Genomic DNA, 7,282 nt, shown 5'->3' on the forward strand with positions numbered 1-7,282 from the left:
TGAGTTGGAGAAATCAATGCTATAACTGTAGGGTTCTACACAACGAAGGCTTCGTCATGCCAGGTCCCTAAGTTTCCTTTAAATTTAAAATTTCGCTCTCCCTATTCCTCACAATTCATTTCGTGTGACAACCCATCCCTAATTTTATGATTTTATAAATTCTAAAAGTGTGAGTTGACCAAAATGCCCTTAGAAGAGAGATTGTTGACTTTCTTTGATCAACATTTCGTGATGTGTACGAGCTTCTATTTTACCATATTCTTGAAGTACTCGGCCGTACGAACGCATAGGCACAAGCGGAATCGAAGTTGGAGCTACGATAAAGATTTTACGAAACTACGAAGTAGAATGGCATTTTAGTAAATTCATTATTTCAAACATTCACCCTTATTATTTTATTATTTTCTTATGGGACATCTGTGTCCATGGAACCCACCCATGTGGGCATCTTTTCCTCTTTGTCCCTGTGTCCTCTCCTTTTCTCTCTCCCGAACATCTCTCTTTTCACCAACTCCACCTATCCTATGTCCCCCCATTCTCTTAGACCTCTTATTTCTTGCCACCTCACATCTCTCAAACTCTCAAACTCTCAAACTCTCAACTCTCTTTCTTCTTCCTCAGCAAACACCGAGAGGGTGCAATCACCTCTACCACCACCACTCGTCGTCTCCGGCGAGCCAAACCTTCAAGTCACCACCAAATCTCTCCACATCGGTGAAGGTTATCAACGTTCCAGCCTAAAACTAGAACTAAGGTTACGAACTCGAACCCTAGAACTCGACCTCCATATTTTTCGACAAGGACCTCTCGGAATTTAGTGTGGGAAGCAACACAGGAGGAAGTTCTCCAGTTTTCTTGCAAGAGATCTGGCCATTTCGAACCGTTTTTCGGCCAATTTCGGCAAGACAAGACCCCATGTTGGTGCGATTATTATCGGTGACCCCAACTTTTTTAGTTTGAGTGGCTGTGACCTTGCAAATATCTGTTTTAGTGCTGAGCTTTCTTGTCGACAATGATTCTTGGCAAATCTCGGTATAGATGGCTACCTTTGATGGTATAATTCTTATCCTACCTTACTGTACTTTACTTATGCTCTGACATCACGTGTGAAATTGGTTCATTCCTGCTCACAAACGCACTCTTATATTTGGGCACTTTTAGGTTTAAATTTATTCACATTTTCCACATCACTACACTTTATGGCTTCGTCACCCTCTGGGTGTCGGCCATCACAGCTCGATTCAGAGTTCAAGTAGACATTCTGGGTCGGGGTGTGTCATTTCGTAAACACTTTACTTTTTTCTGGATTATTATTCCAATTGTTGTTTGAATTTCAGTACGATGGCCGACTCTAGTGCTTTCGTCAAAGAGAATTGAGGGCAAAGGTTCTAGAAAAGGTAATATGTACTAAATTTGGTGTGTGGTATAAATTATATATTTAGCTTGACTATTTAAAATTTATATTTTGTTAGTAGACAAGAAAAAGAAGAGAGTTGCGCCTCGAGTTTGATACACTTTTGGTGGGAGATGATACCGAATCACGTATAAAGAATTAAAGGGATTTGGTGTGTCGGAGATGCCCTCCAGGTTTAGGTGCAAAATTGGGGCATTAGTGCATACCAAATGTTATGTGGAGTGGAAGTCTTGGAGAGACTTGCCCGAGGAGTTCAAGACGCACTTGATTGATGAGTTAGCTATACGTGTTAATTAGTTAAATAATAATTATATTCCATAAATAATATATTAGATTGATTTATAATTTATTATTTTTTGCATTACAGCTTAATTGGGACATTACAAAACTGACCCAAATATGATGAAGTGCATCGACAACATATCCAAGTTGTCTTTCTGGCGTGGAAGTTTGATGCTTAACGTGAGGCAAAACTGCTGTGAATACCTGAACCACCAACGGTGGGGTAGATTTTTTGTTGTTGTTGTTGTTGTTTTATTTTTTATTTTTTTTTAAATTTTAAATTTTTAAATTTTATGGTTAATTGAATAATGACATTTGACTTTTAAGTTTATTTTGTATGAACGGTACTTTTAAATATGTCTTTAATGTTTTTGTTGGATGCAATGGTATTGTGATAAATGTTTATGTTAATTAAATATGTATGAATGCTTTAGTTAAATAATTTCTTGATTATTTGGGTGTTGTTTTATTAATGTTTTTATTAAATATTTATGTGGTTAAAAATAAATTAAAGAATGAAAAATAAATATTAATTAATAAGAAAAATAAATAAATGTTGCGGGATGAAGCTTCGTCTCACAAAGGTAATTTTGTGCGTAGCGCACACTAGGTTGATAAACACGGCAAAAATGCGAGGGAATTGGCGCCAAAAGTGTCGAAGGCAGAGGTTTTGCATGACGATACCTTCATCGTGCAAATTGTGATGAACTTTATTACCACAAACCAAAATGCAAGGAGGTAGAAACTGCAAAACAATTGCAGCAACTGCCTCGCTCCTAATAATTCCTGACTACTCTTAAACGTCTTGTCAATCTCAGCAGGAAAATCACTTCCACCTGTCTAACTTTACGAGTTTGGAGGTATATTTTCTTAAATAATTTAATTTCCATTCATTTAACTTGTTTAGTTTGTATTTTAGATTTTTTGTGATTTTCTTTATTTGTATGCAAATAGTTTTGTACAGGATGTACAAAAAATGTTTTGTAGTGTTCGTAAAAGCTCAACTTCTCATTTGAGAATTAGTTGGATTTCGCATATGGATGCAAAAGCATGAATGTAGTCCAATTAATTCTTGAATTGTCCCACAATTTTGGACAGTTTGAGATTGCACAGTTAGATGTCGTAGTTTGCGGTTCACGAATTAGAGTGATCCTAGAAAATTTGGTAGCAACTCTTTGCATTCTTCGAGTGCATCATAGGTATTTTGTATCTACGTCATGCACTTAAAGAACTGCAGGGATATACTACCAAAAGTTTCCCACTACTGAACTCTAATGTGTTGGAGCCTTAAATTACGACATGAAACTGTGTATTCTCGAATGAGAGAGGGCCTTGTAATAATTGAAGTTGTTGTAACCCTTGTAATTTTATTATGTTTGCAGGCGACATGGACAAACAGGGATAAAGAATCCTAAAAGATGTGCTGATGAATACATAGATGAAATAAACCGGTTCATTGATTTTGCAATTGCAAACAACTGTGGTTCAACTCAAATTCAGTGTCTTTATAAGAACTGTAACAACTCAATGATTGGATATTTTGAAACTGTTCAATACCATTTAGTAAGAAATATGATGATGGAGACCTATACTACGTGGAATCATTATGGAGAACAAATACAACATGCTTCATCTTCACACATGACCTGATCAGTGGAGACAATTGAATCTAATGTGGATAAAAAAAAAACAAATTATGGACATTATAAATGATATTTTTCCAAACGCCTTTACAAATACCAATCAGGAAGTGGAAGTTGGTGTCCTTCCCACCAAGGATAGTGAAGCATTTGAAAAATATGAAAAACTATTAAAAAATACCAGGCAAGAATTATACACCGGTTGCAAAGGGTTTTCGGTGCTCAATGCTATTGTTGAGTTGATGCATGGCAAAATAAAGTTTCGTATATCAAACCAGTGCTTTAATTACTTTTTGGGAGTTTTCAAGAGGATGTTTCCAAAGGATAATTGCCTGCCTAAAGATTATAAAAGTGCAAAGAAAGTGTTGAATGGTCTTGGATTGCGCTATGCAAAAATTCACGCATGCAAAAATAATTGTATTTTGTTCTATAAGGAGAATAAAGCGTGGATAAATGCCTTATATAAAATGGTCACGGTTTAAAATGACATCTCATAATAGAACGACGAAGATTCCATGAAAAAGTTATGCGATATCTCCCATTAAAGCCTAGGTTGCAGAGATTGTATATTTCAACGCACACTACTAGTGACATAAGATGACATAAGGACAGACAAGTGGATGACGATGTTATGAGACATCCTGCAGATGGAGAGGCGTGGAAAGAGTTTGACTAGATGTACCCTGATTTGCGTGAGAACTGCGGAACATCAGATTGGGACTTGCTAAAGACATGTTTAATCCGTTCGGGTTTCTAAACCAAAACTTCGCTAATCCTCGCAATTTCGTATAATTTGCTGCTTTGAAAGTGCATGAAGAAATAATATATGATGATGACTGATGAGTCAAATTTCATATTATATACTTTACCCTATTCTTAGCATGTTTTAGTAATTATTTTGGTAGAATTTTGATACTTTGCTTTAAGGCTCGTTTGGTTGTGCTTTTTAAATGACTAAAGCGTTTTTAGTGAAAATGTTTTTGGGTTCTAAAAGCACTTTAAGTGCTTTTTTTTTAGGATTTATTAGAATTTTTACTAAGGATTGTTTCCAAAAATATTTTCACTAAAAGCGCTTTAAGTCATTTTTAAAAGCACATCCAAATGAGCTCTTATATTTAATATAGAACATTCGACTTCCTCTAGAGAAAAATATGATCAAACAGACGAACTTTGAAGTGATTCAACTTGGAGGACGTTCATGTATCCCTTGGCGTGGAAAGTGACATTTTTTGGCTTAATTGCAATTTTTGGAGCCTGAGATGACCTCTGATGGGTTCGTGGCCTTCTGGAGAAGTGTTAAAAAGATGGTTGTGTAGATTTTGGGCGAATTTTACTATTTAATTTAGAATTATGTTTCCTATTTTATTTTAATTTATTTGGTTTCCTAGTCTTATTGGAAGACCTTTTTTCTAAGAGAATTGAATGATAGCAATTTAAATAAGCTTGGCCTGCCCTATATTGCTCTTATTCTCTATGGGATATCTGGGAGAGGAAATTGGCCAAGCTTAGGGATTTTCAGACTTTTACATTCAAGGTGTTTTCAATCTTTTATTATTTCAATACAATTCCTTTTGATTGTAATTATGAATATGCATAACTAATCTCTTTTGATAGTGTGAGGCCACAAGTCTTAGCAAAAATATGTAGTTTCTTTTGAATTTGCTTATGATAATATGCATGTAGGTTTTTGAATTATTAATCACCGGTTTAAACTATCTAAATGTCTTGATGATTCGCAACTATTAGGATGTTTAGAAAAGTAATTTGGTGCAATTTTGGTCTGAGGTCGGTCCCTAAAATTGACGAAGGCTTCCTATCGTTAATATGTGCAAGTTCACTTAGGATGAATATCACGTCTTAAAGGTTGCATGGTTTTTCAAAGGGTTTTCACAAAACGTAATGAGTTATGCAAGTTTAGATTTGATCTGAATACCACAAATGGATTGCATGTTTGATATACGCTCTATATTGATGGTCCAAGTAGGCATATATAAGGAAAACCTAACCTTCAAAATATGCATTTATAGATCATAAGTAATTGGAAGAATTGTACAAGATTGTTAAGGTAACAACGAAACCCTAGTGCTTTCTCAATTTGATTTATAAAAACCGCCACTTTCTCCTTTTCTTGAATATTGCATATTTTTCTACTTTTTAATTAAATTCATTTTTATTTCATTAGGTCACAAAATCAATCATTCCAAAACTTTGCCATTAAGTAATTAATTGAGATTTCATTTGATATGAACTATTTAATAATCGTTGTGGAGAACGACCTTGTTAGAACCATTTATACTACAATATCTTTTTTGTGCGTGTGGTAAAAATCCTATCAATGACTATATTGATAACCGAAGATTTGGGCAGGTCTATTGATGTTTATTTACAATCCTTGAATGAACAACTAAAAGATTTATGGGAAAACGGTGCTCATACGCACGTTAAGTCTACCAGAAAGATGTTCACCTTGCGAGTAGCAGTGATGTGGACTTTAAATGATTTTTCCGCCTATGCTATGATGTTCGGGTGGAGTACTAGGTAGGCGCAATTTGCAAGGAAGACATAACGTCTGCTTGGTACTCGGAGAAAGTTTGTTACCTAAGGCATCATAGATAGTTGTCGTGAGACCACGAGTGGCGTCATAACGATAAAGTCTTCTTTAACGGAATAGAGATTCACCTAGGACCAAGAGAATGGTCCAGATAGAGCCGGCTTTGGGGGAATGCGACCGGTTCTATGGCACAGGGCCCCCAAAATATTTTTTTATTGAATATAATAATATATATAAAATAATATTATATACAAATACTAATCAAATCAAAATATATACATATAAAAATCCAATGGGCCAAGACTACTACCTAAAAGCCATGTCAGACTACTACCTAATTTTGGGGCCCCCAAAAATATATATTTTTATTGAATATAATAATATATATAAAATAATATTATATATAAATAATATATATAAATACTAATCAAATCAAAATATGTACATATAAAAATCCAATGGGCCAAGACTACTACCTAAAAGCCATGTCAGACTACTACCTAAAGCTAAAAGCCATCACCCATCAGACTTAGACTACTAAGCCATCACCCATGACCCATCAGACTTAGACTACTACCTACGGCTACAACCTATACGAAAATATATAAAATAATAATTAATAAAAGACAAACCGGCAAAGTTAATCAATTAAAGTGGAAAACCCATTGACCGAGGCAAAATTCAGATACACTATCTCACGCCAAAATCCCAACGCTGCATAAATGCGTTCCACTTTTCTTCTTTTCACACCAGAGTACCAGAGCACCGAAGTCAAAATCTCAGACGCTGTGCCTGCCAGTGTTCCGGACTCCCAGTGTAATTCCCTTCTCTCTTTGTTCCACTGTTATATTTCCCACAAATTATTAAACCCTAATTTATAAATTTATGAAATTAAAGAGAAACTTTCAAATTATCAGAGTGATGTAGACTTCGATCAAAGTAAGATATTTACTAATTTAAGTATATTGACTCGAAATTTGAAGATTTGGGTATTTCTCATCTATAATGATTTTATTTTTATTTTTGTACTTTTCAAGGAAAACTCAAGAGAAGAGCAATCACAAAAAATCATTAGACGCACACGTATTACAGATTATCAGGTTTCATTGTTCATACTTATTATAATTTTTTTGTGATCTTGTTTGAGATATAAAAGATGGCGCCTACTAGAAAATATCCATCTGGCTACTTGAAGCGTCAAAGAAAAAGAAAAGTTGAACAATCCATTCAGTCTCAAAAAGGAGCTATTGATAGGTTCTTTTTGAAAGAAAAAGAACCACAAAGTTCAGTGGATGATTTGATTATGAAGATTTAATTGATGATTTTGCAACAAAGAATGCACGAAGAGCCATCTTTAAGTGAAGCTTCAGTTCTAGACTTTTTAAAGTTTTGTTT

At 34.8% G+C, this 7,282-nt stretch overlaps 1 long non-coding RNA gene across 4 annotated transcripts; it reads left to right on the forward strand.

The window, feature by feature from the left end:
- The first annotated feature begins 484 nt into the window (after positions 1-484).
- LOC114824801 (uncharacterized) lies at positions 485-3,297 on the forward strand. 4 transcript variants are annotated; one of them, XR_003773163.2, is made up of 4 exons: positions 485-1,054; positions 1,338-1,914; positions 2,297-2,556; positions 3,079-3,297. It is a non-coding gene; the product is annotated as an uncharacterized lncRNA (long non-coding RNA). The 4 variants fall into 4 exon arrangements; XR_003773165.2 differs by having other exon boundaries at positions 1,338-1,397; positions 1,473-2,556; XR_003773166.2 differs by having other exon boundaries at positions 1,338-1,397; positions 1,476-2,556.
- The last annotated feature ends 3,985 nt before the right edge of the window (positions 3,298-7,282 follow it).

The sequence above is a fragment of the Malus domestica genome, chromosome 05 (assembly GCF_042453785.1).
Source record: "Malus domestica chromosome 05, GDT2T_hap1".
In the NCBI taxonomy this organism is placed as follows: Eukaryota; Viridiplantae; Streptophyta; class Magnoliopsida; order Rosales; family Rosaceae; genus Malus; species Malus domestica.